Raw genomic sequence first — 15650 nt, forward strand, 5'->3', positions numbered from 1 at the left:
CTGGTTTACTGTCTGTTTTTGACAATCTGGCTTCCATCACAGGTGGCCTCAGAGGGGCCCATCCATCACAACTGTACCGAGAACTGTGCAGTGCTCTGTTTCACTGGGTGGGTTAGTTTCTGTCCGACGGGCTGAGTTCATCTTTTTTTTTGTAGTTTTTCCCTGCCCCAGGGAAGCGCCTCCTCTATCTTCTAACCTTAAGTCACCCTGGGTTGTTGACATCCCTAATGGAGCCCAGGTACCTTGTATTTATGAAAGTCGATTTGCATGAGTGGGTGGCACAGTGGGAATGCCAGACCCACTGAGTTTCCTAGGAAGTTCTTTTTAGTTTGACAGATTCTTTCCAAAGAAGCAATCAGCCTCCCCACTCCAACACATTGATGGTTGAGAGTAGATCCGAAGAATTTTGAAATTTATCATCCCTTCCTATAGAGCCTGAAGAGAGGAAAACATCTAGGGGAGTTTTTGCAGCTCCTCCTGGTTTATGAATCTATAGCATTTATTTTTTTTTTCCCTGGCACAATGAAGGCTAGAGACACAAGTCTGGATTGAAGAATAGGGCACTTGTCTGAAAATGAGCATAGGGCCCGGCTCTACCACTTATTCAGCTGGTGATTCACACAAATCTCATTCCTCTTCTGGACTTGGCTTCTACTTGAAGTTGCATTGTACGGGTTAATCTGAGGGTATACTGAACTTGGCACCTGGCATTTAGAAGGTGCTCAATATCAATTTTCAGTTGGTCATATGGGTAGTCAGAGAATTGCAGATGATGATTTCCATGTAGGGCGTTTAAGTTTCATTTGTCAGTGAATTTTTTTCTTCATTTGGAGAAAATATCCAAATGTGTCAATAATATCAAAAATAATTTTAAAACATTATTTTCCCTAGGATCTCTTGGATTCTGGACCATCTTCCAACATGGAGCAAAACAGCTCTTCAAACGGGTCTATGCTAGGGAATCATATGCGCCATCGCACTAAATTCACCAAAGAGCAGCTGACAATCCTCATCAACACCTTTAACCAAATGCCTTACCCACATTATGCTACCAGACAAAGACTTGCTTTGGAAATCAACGTTGAAGAGTCTAGAATCCAGGTTTGGTTTCAGAATCGCAGAGCTAGATCCTTCTTCCAGGAGAGACGAGAACTTAAGGAGGCCCTGCAATCCAGCCAAGGCCCTGGGCAAGATCACCTTCCAAAAGGGACTCCCAGTGAACAGATTCGACGGCCCCGCACCACCTACAGCCCCTCTCAGCTGTGTACCCTCTTCAAGGCTTTCAAGAAAAACCCCTACCCTGGGATCCATTGCAGAGAACAGCTTGCTAAGAAAATTGGAGTTCCTGAGTCGAGAGTCCAAACTTGGTTTCAAAACAGAAGATCTAGATTACATGTGAAGATCAAAAAAGAACCTGATGAATCCTTCCAAGGAGGCCAGGGACAAGATCGGGGACAGAGTTCGAGGTATGGAAAGCCCAGAAAATGGCACCAACTTGAGCTCTCATCATCCAGTCAATTCTCAGAAGCCCCAGCTCTGACCACTGCTGCACTGGGAACCCCGCCTTTGGGGAACCCTCTGGATCCAAACTACAGTGGTAACATTAATGGTAGCCAGCTCCCTTCACAAATTGAAGAGTGCTTCCACATTCCTGGCTCTACCAACAGACACATTGCTAGTATGCTGCCTCCTCTGCCCTCTCTCAACTTCTGCTAACCATCTCTGTGGAGTTTTAAAAGGTGTTTAAGACAAGACAGGAGCAGGATGTCTCCCCATGAGCAAGGAAGGCAGGAAGCTTGTACTGGGAGAAATCTTTGTGGTCTCATTCAGGCCAGAGGCAGAAGTCAACTCTGAACTCAGATTGGCCCAGATGTCCTGCCACCAGCATCAGTGGCTCACTGAGAGGGTGACCAGTCATCAGTTAAGTGCCTGGAGATGCACTTAGAAATGACTGTGGGAGCAGATCTGGAACATTTTCAACAGAAGTCCAATGGCACCAGCTTTGCCAGCAGCTTGAGCTAGAACATGGTGGACATAGACAAATCTAGAGTATTTGACATGACTTCAGCCTTCCTGAGGAGAGTCCCGTGCTGCAGGGACTTCAAGCCAAGCCTTCTGCAGATGAGAAAAGATGATAATCTAAGGGCTGGGGCCATAGCTCAGTTGGTAGAGTGCTTCCATCTCATGCATAAGGCCCTGCGTTTGATCCCCAGCACCACACAAGAAAAAGAAAAAAAAAATCAGAACTTTAGGAGGTAGACAGGCACCAAAGGCCCCGCACAGCCCTACTGAAGCAGCCTGATATCAGAGTTCCATCGACCTTGAGATGAAGAAAATAAACTTAGTAATAACCTTTTTTACAGTCACCAGAGAAACAACAATTGATTCAGGAAAAGTCATCAATTGATGTTAAAACCATAAAATGAAAAATTGAAGGAAAAAATATGTATAACTTCTGGAAGAATTTCCTCCCTCAGACTTTTTTTTTTGGAAGTTGATAAATAAAATATGAATATATTTATAGGAAAAAAAAATTTCCCCAGCAGAGTTGACATTGTTGTCTTAGTGGCTGACACCCCAGCCCTGCTTCTGCCTAGGATGATTTATGGAGGGCAGTTGTGGTGACCTTCCTACCTTTGTCAGCAGCTGATTTTGGAGCATACTTGGTTATTGAGGGAGTGACCTGAGCCTGGCCATGAAGACATAAGTGGAAACATATCTTGGGATTTTTAGAATGACTTCCCAGCTTCTCAGAAAGAAGCATTAGGTATCGGCATCTCCTCTGTCATTACTGGGATAGAACAGAACTGCTCCAGACAATTATGCCATAAAGGGACCAGCCTGAGGGGCAATGCCATCATCCTAAGAACCCAGGACAGAGGGATGGGTAGAACTGTTCCCTTGACCAGGCTGTCAATTCACACCATTACCAATCCAGGAGAGAGCTCTGTTTTAAGACTTCCTGTTGAAGTCTTCTTTAATCCCTTTGAGCCCACTTTTCCCATTATTTGTAGCCCAAAGTATGTACTTGATGCCATCATCACCAACACTTGATCTGCCTACCCTGCACCAAATTGCACATTGTGTTAATGACTATGGCTTGAGATCAAGTCTTGGTAGCTGGTTGTTTGCTCCATGTAAATTTAAGATTTACCTTCTCTGTGTCCTTTCCACTCCTCCAAAAAAAAAAAAAAAAAAAAAGTCACAAGTACAACATTAACCTGGTCAGAATAATTTGGAGGCAAACTAAATTTTTTGTAATAATAAAATACTATGATCATATAATAAATCTCTTTGGTTAGTCTTTGATGTTTTATAAAGCTTTAAATTTTATTAGCAAGTTTTATACCTTTTTCACAAATACTGTGTGTTTTGCTATTATAAATGGGATTCTTCAATATTATTCCTTTTTAAATGTGAGTTGATTCAATGTCCCTTATAGAATTATATCCACTCTTTCAGGATCCAGTCTAAGGTCAGGTACTAAATTTAGCTATCCTGTCTCCTTAGCCAACTCTTATCAACATTTTTACAGTCTGTCTTTGTCTTTATCATTGACATTTTTTTTAATTGCAACCTTATTCTCCTTTAGTTTTTTTCTTAAACCTTTTATTTAAAAATTTTGGGTTTACAGAGCAGATGCAAAGATAGTTCAGAGAATTCCTCTATTTTTTATCCAGTTTTCTGTAATGTCAATGTCTTATGTGACTGTGGTACATTTGTCAACACTAAGAAGTTGACATGCATTCCATACTTTTAACTATCAGATTCACCATTATTCCACTGATGTCTTTTTTTTTTTCTGTGTCAAGATCCAATCTTGGGTACCATATTGCATATTGGATTCCCCCACTCCATACACACATCTTTAGGAGGATGCTTCTCTGTTTGGGTATGCCTGAGAGTTCTTTGGGGGTTATATGTACTTGTACTTTCTTAGGTATGACATTGCATAAGTGACGTGTTGTCTCGGTGTCACAGCTGGAGGCACACGGTGCCTGTCTGTCCTTATTTGGTGATTTGATTTTGATGACCTCGTTAAAGTGCTGATATATTCCTTCATTTTTTTCCTCCTTTCCAACTGTTAATAAGTACAAACCATGCAAATATCCTGCTCCTCATCAAAATGTCCCCATGGAGTCAAACTTTATGGATACTTCTCCCCTGTTCTGATCTTTACTAGAAAGGTTGCCAAATGCTTATTTTCCACATTCAGTACACCTTCCACATTCCCTAGTCAGACTCAGCATTCAATTATCGTTATTCCCCCACATTTAGCTCCTTATCTACTGCTTATGGAAGTGAACTCATGAATCCCTTCATTCTCTCCCAATGGTTTATAATTCATTATTATTCCTGATTATTTGTGCCCTAAACTGGTTCCTGTGTCACCTATTTTGAATGCTTCTTGGATTTCTGGCATATTCTGAAATATTCCAGGCTTAACTTCTCCCAAGTGGGCCTAATATCTTGGAATCATGGAACTAGCCATTTCTTCAAGGAGTCCTGGTTTCTTTCAGTGGAGACCAAGGTCTGGGTGCTGGTGGACAGGTTTCGAGTTGTGATCCTTTTCTATGGAGAGTGAACTTTGTATGTTTTACTCTGTTCTTCTAAGCTAACCATTTCTGCTTAATAAAGAATCAAAATAGTGACAAATCTCACTCCTGACTTTAAGTGTCTCTCTCCTTTGGCTACTAATCTGATTATTAATTTTATAAGTATTAAGAAATTTCTATTTCTATTTTGATTATTTTTATCATTGATTTTTGTCAACTTTCTCCCATATTGAGATCATTTCTCCTATGTTCCCCTATGAAACAGTTTTTGCATTCGCAGAGGCGTATTTGATTAATTGATACAATCACCTTGTTAATATTTCATTCCTTCATGAGGAGTCCTTCAGATGGGCCATTACTTTCCTTCAGAGGGCTTCCTTTCTGCTCCCTGAAAGCGTTTCCCTTGTAAATTGTTCTTCCTGGCCTCTGCTCTGCCCTTTGGGAAATTCTCCTGTTTGAATTTTCCTAATTGGCCTCGCTGATTGTGTGCAAAGGATCTTTCTTGGGACTGACTTGATTCTCTTCTTTATCAATGTCATTTGGGGACCCCAACATGGTTTTAAGTCTTAAAACTTTTTTTGTCCAGCCTTTTGACAACACAATGCTCTTAAAAACCCAGGGGTCTCCTTAGTGATCGTGTTTTCCTTAGTTCCAGGTGCTAGCATCCACTCAGTCCTTTTAGAAATGTCCTTCAGAGGGCCATTACCAAGCATTTGTGCAAAAGATGCTTAGAAGACTAGGCTCTGGAACTAGACTCACTTGTGCTCATATGCATCCCATTTCTGCCCCTCCTGTCTCTGTCATCCTAGAGAAATTTACTATTTATGCTTCAATTTTTTCATCTGTACAATGGGGATAATAGTCATAGTGCCTTTCACTTTTGTGGCTTATATGGAGAATTTACTGAGAAAATGAATATACAATAAGAGCTGGCGCTGGGTATGTACTTCTGTCATAGTTAGCAATGTTTAAGCTTCCTTGCGGATGAGGCACTTTTCATTCCTGTTCCTCAACGTGCCTACCAGCCCCTGTTCACACTCTTTTCCTGGCCTGCAGGCCCTTTGTCTATCAGAATTCTACTTATTCCCCGAGGTTACTGACTACTTTTGCTGTTAGACTTTCCCTCATCTCACAGTCAGATTTCATTTTTTTTTCTGTTCTGTTCCATACCCATTATTAGTCCAAACAGTTCCCCACTTATGAATCAGGGAAACACTAGGCTACACCCCAAGATCTCTGGATGCCTGAAACCACAGATAGTACTGAACTCTATAATATCAGTTTTCCCTTTGTATACTTATGATAAAGGTTAATTTATATATCGGGCACAATAAGGGAATACTAATAAAATAGAAGAATTATAACAACACAGTGTCATGAAAGTTATGCAAATGTGTTTTAATTCTCTTGAAATATCTCACTGTATTCTTGCCTTTCATTTAAAGGGAGCCCTTCAAGCTTCTCTTTGGAACATCTGAATCGTCTGCATCATTTCCCTTGAGATTTGGGCTACAATTAAGTAAAATATGAACATTGTGGTTCCCCAACTGTCAATTTGATAACCATATGGATACTCAATGACTAAGGGGTGGGCTACATATTCAGCACGGGTATCTTGGAAAAAATGATGATTCATGTGCAGGATGAGACAGTATGAGATGTCACCATGCTACTCGGAACGTCATGCGCTTTAAAACGAATGAATTTTTGTTTATAGAATTCCCTATTTAATAATTTTGGTCCACCATGAGCTGCATATAACTGAAACCACAGAAAGAAACCATGGATTGGAGGGGCCTATTGTATTTCTAAGCTTGATTTATGAACTCTGCTTCATTACAGTGGGTTATATATTATGTATCTGCATGTTTTGCCCACAAGAGGGCAGACCTGTCCTGATTTGGCATGAGTTCTTTCTTCCACACAATTTACAGTAGCAGATTCTCTCCCAATGCTTACCTTGAATTGAAATTATAAAATAGACTTGATGAAAGAGCAGATGTTGCATCTTGTGACTATGTTCTGCTGTTCATTTCAGAAATGTATCCAAGCTTCTGAACCAAGCGGAGGTTCATTTTCCTCACGGAAGAAGTTACTAGGGGAGGTAGCATCGTTGTCCAAGTTATCCTAAAGAACATAGGCCCCTTCTCTTTTCCTGTGCTGCATCCTTCATGAGTGGCTTCAAGTGTCAGGGTTGTAAGATGGCAGCTCCCAGGCGCCCATCACCTTCCATTGAGAGAAATGAGAGCAAAGGGCCAAAGATGCCACTCTGAAGTGTCTGGCTGTTTTTAAGGAGACCCTCAGGAAGTTCTTTCAGTGACTCATAGGCCCGGGCTAAGTCACATGACGATCTTTAGCTGCAAGAGAGATGGAGTATTTAATGTGAATACCGTCATGGCAAACAAAATCAGGGTCCTGTTTGGCAGAAAAAAAAATGGGAAATGAATGTTGGGCGTGTAACAAGCAGAACAATATTCCTCCATGTTGTTTTGCCATTGGAAACAGCAGACACTGCACCTGGGCAGCTTGAAGAGCACACTAAGATTGTTCATGGAATGGGGGAAGCTTCAGGAAGGTAGGTGTTGGGAGAGTTTGGGGAGCTTCAATAGCAGGAATCTGTGGACTTTAGAGCAATGCCATTTATTAGATTCAGTAATAAAACAGACTCCCAGTCACTTCAGTTCTTGAGATAAAGAATTTCATTGGCTTCGTTTGACTGGATGGGATGCACAGAGTAGTCAGCCTTTGGACTCTAGCCTGACCCAGGTACTAGAGTTTGTTCCTCCAAAGAAGTAAATTGTCGAAGATAGTCAGCTCTCATTATTGGCTATGTCATAGAACAACTTAACACGGATGCTGGAGTGCAGTTGTGCCGGGTTCTAGATTTCCCAACTTTTCTGAGAGTTCTCCTTACTCTAAGGAGTCAGCAACATGTGCTAGAATGTTCATGGGCCTGGGTCTAGATAAGTAGGCTTATTCAATGCCAAGTGCTTTCAAAAAAGCTCGGGATTTATCTGATTTTTAAGCCTGTAGGAATTTAGTTAGGACCAGTAAGGCAACCACTGAATTTCAGGTCTGCTCAGAAGGTGAAAATTCCAGCTGATTGGTTTTTGCACCCTAAAATTCGCTTAGGAGGGAAAGTTCTAAATTTCAACAAACCTGCTTGTCATTTTGGATCATCCCTGGGAAGGGAAGGCAGCTATATGTTCTTCGGCCATACCCAGCCTTCTCCTTTCAAGGACTTAAAGATGAATATGCCTTTCTTTTGTAAAATTCCATTAGTGTCTTTTTTTTTCACCTGGTTGTCTGGGAAGTAGAAAGTAGGAAATGTCCTGCCATTTGTTTCCTGGCTGTTCTTGTCTTTTTGGCATCCTCTCATGATTTTGAGCTTCATGATTAAATGTGTCAGCTTTGGAGTCTGGCAGATCAGGGGTGAAGTCCTCATTTAGCTACTCATTGGCAATGTCATCATGGGCTGATAAAATCAGTGAACTTTGCCCACATTGGCTATGATACATATTTCTCAGGGTTAGTCCTGGCCAGTGTATTTTTCTTGTGTGTGGAGAATGTGTATATAATATCTATAATGACTCCGACCTACTTTGATTACTTAACATTGTATCTTACAAGCTCTTATCAGACCATATAAGTCAGCCTTCATCTTTTTAATGGCTGTACAGTGTTACAACTGAGTGGTTGTGCTGTCCTGTTAACTCATTCCTCATCACTAAATGTTTAAGTTTGTTTTTTTCCCCAGAGATTTACTATCATGAATTATCATATAGACTTAGATTTTCCTCCGGACACATGTATGAGAACACATCTATTGGGATGAATTGGGTTTTAAGTTATATTTCTTCAATCCTGAATGTGCATCTGCACTTGCGTTGAAAAGCTGTCTTTATTTCTTTTCTTGGTAAATGTTATTTGACTACTTTATAGGTTTTTTTTGTTTGTATTTTGTTTTTGTGGTGCCGGGGATGGAACCCAGGTCCTTGCACAGGCTAGTCGAGTGCTCTACCACTGAGTTGCATCTCTGGCCCTTGCTTAATGGTTTTGAAGTTTCTATGTAGTCACAGTCATTAATCCTTTCCTTTGATTTTGGGTTATGTATCTTACTTCAGCTTTCCTTGCTCTCACATATGTTGTCATACATATATATATATATACACACACACAAAAATATCTACACATATATATTTGGCATCTTATTATAATATAATTTTTATGATTTTATTATCCTTTTTAGTTATACACAACATTAGTAATAATTATTTGACATAATTATGAAAGCATGGAATATAATTTTCTCCTATTCAGTCCTGGATAATTTCTCTATCTGTTTTCTTTTCTACTGTCTCCTTCCCTCTACTCCACCAATTTTTCTGCTACTTACTTACAGTTGATTTTTAAAAGTCAGTGCCTTATAGATTCACATAAAGGTGAGGTTCACTGTGGTTGATTCATAGATGTACACAGGAAAGTTAGGTCATTCATTCCATTGTTCTTGCCGTATCCCATCCCTCTTGATTCTCTCAAGTCCCTTTCATCTATCCCACTGATTTTTATTTTATTTTGATGAAATTACCCCCTCTCCACTTTTCTTTTCCCTTATTTTGGACTAGCTTCTGCATATCAGAGAAAACATTCAACTTTTAACTTTCTGGGACTGGCTTCTTTCACTTAGCATGATGGTCTTCAGTTTCATCCATTTATTGGAAAATGCCATAATTTCATTCTTCTTTATGGCCAAGTAATACTCCATTGTGTATATATGTATCACGTTTTCTTTAATTTTTTTATTAAATTATTTATTCTAATTTGTTATACAGGATGACAGAATGCAATTCATTTCATATTGTACATATAAAGCCCAAATTTTCAAGACACACGTAGACAAAGTATTTTCACACCATACGTGTCTTCATACCTGTACTTAGGGTAATGATGTCTAACTCATTCCACCATTATTCCTATCCCCTTGCCCTGCCTCCTTTTCCATCCCTCCCCATTGCCCTATCTAAAATTCCTCCATTCCTCCCATGCTCCCCCAACAATGGCCATTATGAGTCAACATCCTCATACTAAAGAAAACATTAAGCCTTTGGTTTTGGGGATTTGCTTACTTCACTTAGCATTATATCCTCCAACTCTACCTATTTACCTGCAAATGCCATGATTTTATTCTCTTTTAATGATGAGTAATGTTCCATTGTGTATATATACCAAAGTTTCCCTATCCATTCATCTACTGAAGGGCATCTGAGTTGGTTCCACAATTTAGCTATTGTGAATTGAGCTGCTATAAACATTGACATGACTGTGTCCCTGTAGTATGCTGTTTTTAAGTCCTTTGGGTATAAACCAAGGAGAGGGATAGCTGGGTCAAATGGTGGTTCCATTCCAAGTTTTCCAAGGAATCTCCATACTGCTTTCCAGATTGGCTGCTCCAATTTGCAGTCCCACCAGCAATGTATGAGTGTGCCTTTTCCCCCACATCCTCACCAACACTTATTGTTGTTTGTATTCTTAATAGCTGCCATTCTGACTGGAGTGAGATGAAATCTTAGAGTAGTTTTGATTTGCATTTCTCTGATTGCTAGAGATGTTGAACATTTTTTTCATATATTTGTTGATTGATTGTATATTCTCTCCTGAGAAGTGTCTGTTTAGTTCCTTGGCCCATTTATTGATTGGGTTTTTGGGGTTTTTTTTTTTTTTGGTGTTAAGGTTTTTGAGTGCTGTATATATCCTAGAGATTAGTGCTCTATCTGTTCTGGTGGTAAAGATTTGCTCCCAGGCTTCAGGTTCTATTTTCACCTCACAGATTGTTTTTCTTGCTGAGAAGAAACATTTTAGTTTGAATCCATCCCATTTATTGATTCTTGGCTTTAATTCTTATGCTATAGGAGTCTTATTAAGGAAATAGGGGCCTAATCTGATATGATAGAGACTTGGGTATACTTTTTCTTCCAATTAGGTGCAGGGTTTCTGGTTTAATTCCTAGGTTCTTGATCCATTTTGAATTTTGTGCATGGTGAGGGAGGCTCAATTTCATTTTGTTACATGTGGATTTCCAGTTTTCCCAGTATCATTTGTTGAAAATGCTATTTTTTCTCCAATGTATATTTTGGGTGCCTTTGTCTAATATAAGATAACTGTAGTGTTATGTGTGTGTTACATTTTCTTTATCCATTTTGTCTGTTGAAGAGCACCTAGGCTGGTTCCATTGCTTAGCAATTGTGAATTGTGCTGCTGTAAACATTGATGTGGCTAGATTCTTATATGATGCTGATTTTAGAATTTTTGGATAGATACTGAGGAGTGAAATAGCTGAGTCATGTGGTGGTTCCGTTCTTAGTTTTTTGAAGAATCTTCATACTGATTTCCAGAGTAATTGCACTAATTTGCAGTCCCACCAATGTCTGAGTGTACCTTTCCCCCAACATCCTTGCCAACACTTATTTGTATTCTTGATGACTACCATTCTGACTAGAGTGAGATGAAATAACATTTTGATTTTCATTTCCTTGATTGTTAGAGATATTGAATATTTTTTTCAGATATTTATTAACCATTTGTATTTCTTCTTTTGAGATACGCTGTTAATTATTTTGCCTATTAATTGCGTTGTTTGTTTTTGGTATTAAGATTTTTGATTTCTATATGTATTCTGAATATTAATGCCGTGAGGAGCCAATGGCAATGAATTCTCCCATTCTGTAGGTTCTCTTCACATTCTTAATTGTTTCCTTTGCTGTGCAGAGCTTTTTAATTTGATGCAATCCCACTTGTTGATTTTCAGTTTTATTTCTTGTGTTTTAGGAGTCTTGTTAAGGAAGTGGAAGCCTGTGTCAATGTGTTGGAGTACTGGGTCTGCATTTTCTTATAGCAGTTGCAGAATTTCTGGTCTAATTTACAGGTCTTTGATTTACTTAGAGTTGACATTTTTGCATGGTAAAAGCTAGGAGGCAAGATTCATTCTTCTATATATGGATATCCAGTTTTTTCAACACCATTTGCTGAAGAGGCTATCTTTTCTCCAATATATATATATATATATATCTTTAAACTATTTTTTAGTTATAAGTGGATGCAATATCTTTATTTTTATGTGGTGCTTTAGGATCGAACCCAGTACCTAATTCATGGTAGGCGAGCGCTCTACCTCTGAGCCCCAACCCCAGTCTTCCAACGTATAATTTTGGCACCTTTGTCTAGTGTCAGATGATTATGTATGTGGTTTGTCTCTGTGTCTTCTATTTCATTGGTCTTCATGTCTGTTTGGTGCTAATACCATGCTCTTTGTGTTACTGTAGGTCTCTATTGTATTCTGAGGTTTGGCATTGTGACGTCTGCAGCATCCATCTTTTTGCTCAGAATTGCTTTAGCTATTCTAGATCTCTTATGTCTCCAAATAACTTTTAGAACTGCTTTTTCTAGTTCTGTGAAGAATGTCACTGGTATTTTGAGGGGGATTTTATTGATTCTCTATAATGCTTTGGATGTGTGGCCATTTTACAATATTAATTTTGCCCACCTAAAAATGAACATGGGAGGTCTTTCCATCTCCTAAGTTCTTCCTTGATTTCTTTCTTCAATATTCTATAGTTTTCATTGTAGAGGTCCTTCACCTCCTTCATTGGGTTGATTGCCAAGTATTATTATTTATTTTTTTTGAAGTTGTGAATGGGATGGTTTTCCTAACTTCTTTTTCAACAGGTTTATTATTGGAGTCTAGGAAAGCAGTTGATTTATTTATGTCAATCTTGTATCTTGCTACTTTACTAAATTTGTTTGAGCTGTAGAAGTCGTTGGGTAGAGTTTTGGGGGGTCTCCTAAATATAAGATCATGTCATCAGCAAAATTTATAGTGCTAATGCTTTTTATTTGATTTAGATTATTTTATTCTGTTTTGCTAGCCATTTGGTGATTATGTATCACATCAGGAAGTGCTTATGTGAGAACTTTAATGTTGGACCTGGCAGATGAAAGAGGGTTGGGTAAAATGGGAAGAAAAGAGCATTTTACTTCCAATAACCATTAAATATTTTTTAATAATAAATTACCCTGGAACTTTGAAAAATGCAGAGGCACATAGATGCTGAGGGGATTTATGAAGACCATTGAAGTGTAAGGATCCCAGGCAGTGTATCATCCACTCTGCTCATACACATCAAGGCCAGGTTTCACTCTCTGCAGGATATCACCTCTGTTCTTAGAGACTGCTTTGTTGTCAGGGGCATTCCTCAGGATCTTTGCACATTACAGTTTATCTCTACCTGTGACACTCTTTCCTGAGCTAGCGGCTGCCTCATACTCTCCAGTATTTTGCCCCAACATCCCTTGTCAAAGATTTTTCCCAGTCTACCCTACCTCAAATGCACTTTGACCTCATGTTCATTTTCTTCAAAGAGCTCACTATACTTTCTATCATGTTGGTTTTGATATTCCCCATGAGCTGAGTGCCTAGTGCTGAGCCTGCCATAAAGACACTTAGCTGGAAGGAGCAGAGCAGGGGAGTCACATGACATGACACGTCAAGGGGGTATGCATTGCACAATAATCGAAGGGTTCAGAGTATCAAGGCCCTTGGAGTCTGGTCCCTGGTGACTTTCTACGTAGCAGAAACTTTTCTGAGATCTCAGAGCCTCCAATGGTATCTCCTCTGGCTTCCTGAATTGCACTTTGCAGATTTGTCTGGAATAATTATCTTAGTTATAGCTCTTCAGGCTGCAAGAGGAATTCTTCAGACTGGATGAAGAAGATAAGAAATTCTCTGGACAACTTCAGGGTTGTTTTATGGAATCCAGGGGTGATGGCCCGTGAATGTGGTTTACAAGATAGTGGAGACAGATGTGCAAAGCACGAATGAGAATCAGGTAGCTACTCTCAATATTTCTCTGGGGGGCCTTGTTAACTCTTCACTTCTCTGTGCAGAACTCCTAGGTCTTTCTCTCTTTTGGTACTCCAGCTTTCTTTGCTTCTCACTTGCATTTTGATTAAAAAAATAATAATAACCTCTCCATAGTTCCCAAGCTTGCATGTTCTCTTTGGCCCAGTAGTAACAAAATTTAATGACTGGGCATTAGTTTAATTCTGAACTCATGGGAAACAGAATTTGATTGAACTGTCTCGGTTAAGTTGTTCATCCTAGTGCAATTAACCATGACTAGAGGTCTGGGGTCAAGTGGAAGAAGTGTGGTCCTGGGATTATACCCCTGTGGCAAACTTCCATCTACTGAGCAAGTGTCCCAAAGCGCCTCATTTACAACCAATGCTGCAAATCACTCTCACACATCTGGGTGTCTGAATTTTCACTCTTTTGGGAGTACTATGGGAAAGAGACCAAGTTGTTTTCATTATTACCCCAGCACCTAGCAGTGCATTCATTTTAATGCAAACAATTAGTTGTATTTTTCCACTGTCATCACAGTTGGCTGCACAGAGACAGGATCAAGGCAAGTGCCCCATGTTTCTGTTGGAGCTGTAAAGGCCAGAGCAGCCGTATGCGCTAGCTTTGCATGTTGACACACACATCATTACATACAACACTGACCCCGCTTTTGGCTGTTTGGGGTCATTACTTTGTCTGCTTCTGTAAAGTTCTTCTTGACAGTGTCGCCATTTCTAATCTTCCTTCCTCCCCCCTGTATGAAAGTGAAAGCCTCCTTGTCTCTACTTCCAACATCTTTCCTATTTCTCAGAATTAATAGCCTCTAAGTTCTTATCGGCACAGAAATCTAACATATGGATAAGTGGGTGTATCTGTAACTTGTTTCTTATCACATAAAGATATTGCTTGTGATATTTTTTAAGATTTTTTTTTGAAAAATTTTTAGTTGTAGATGGACACAATACCTTTATTTTATGTGTTGCTGAGGGTCGAACCCAGTGCCTCATACGTGCTAGGCAAGCGCACTACCACTGAACTACAGACGCAGCCCCTGCTGGTGATTTCTTTTCCATGTCAAAATACATCTATCTCACTTTCTCCAACAATTTAATATGAAAAAATTTAAATGGACAGAAAGGTGAAGGAATTTTTTCCCACATACATAGTCTATCATTAGTATTTTACTATGTTTGCATTATCACATACCTATGTCTGGATCCACCCCTCTACCCAGCTCTTACCATGTTATTTTTTCCTGATGCATTCAAAGCAAGTTGCAGATACCACTGGTACACCTTCCCCTAAAATAATTCTATGCATTGCATATTGTTCCCTAGAGGTCAATATTTGAATACATTTCCCCTTCGTTGAGCTACATTTTATATTCAGTGAAATTTAAAGATCTTAAGAACAACATTTGAGAAGTTTTTTATTTTGTTTTGTTTTTTGGGGTGGGATTGGGTACTAGGGAATGAACTCAGGGACACTCAACCACTGAGCCACATCCCCAGCTCTATTTTGTGTTTTATCTAGAGACAGGGTCTGACTAAGTTGTTTAGCACAGCGCTGTTGCGGAGGCTGACTTTGAACTCTTCTACCTCAGCCTGTCGAGCTGCTGGGATTACAGGTGTGCATCACCACTCTTGGCCATTTGAGAGGTTTTGATGACTATATCTACCTGCATAACTCCTTTCTTTGTCAAGGAATACACAATTATCACAACCCAGAAAGTGTATTGTTTTGGGGGCAGTCTTTTTTTCACTAAGTCTAATCCTCTTGAGACTCATCTATGTGATGAGGATTACAGCAATGTGTTCCCTTTTATTGCTGACTGGTAATACATTTTATGACCATATTACAGTTAGTTTATCCACTTCCCTATTGAGAGGCACCTGGACTGTTACTAGTGTTTGGAAATCATAAGTAAAGCTGCTATGGACATATTTGCAAGGTCTTTGTATAGGCCTATTTCATTTCTCTTGTGAAAATAACTAGAATTGGGCTTGCTGGGTCACAGGACAAGTATATACTGTGGCTTTTAAAAAGAGATATGTGTTGCCTTATATAAATAAACCATAATTTATCTGACCATTCTCTTATTGATAGACATTTAGATTGTTTCCTTTCTTCTGTGATTGCAAGTTTGTGTAGCAAACCTCTTTATACGTACATTTTTGCCTCCTTGGGCAAGTGGATCC

At 39.4% G+C, this 15650-nt stretch overlaps 1 pseudogene; it reads left to right on the forward strand.

The window, feature by feature from the left end:
• The first annotated feature begins 921 nt into the window (after nt 1-921).
• LOC107148167 lies at nt 922-1680 on the forward strand (annotated as a pseudogene).
• Nucleotides 1681-15650: the final 13970 nt, after the last annotated feature.

Source organism: Marmota marmota, unplaced genomic scaffold, assembly GCF_001458135.2.
Source record: "Marmota marmota marmota unplaced genomic scaffold, marMar, whole genome shotgun sequence".
Taxonomy (NCBI): domain Eukaryota; kingdom Metazoa; phylum Chordata; class Mammalia; order Rodentia; family Sciuridae; genus Marmota; species Marmota marmota.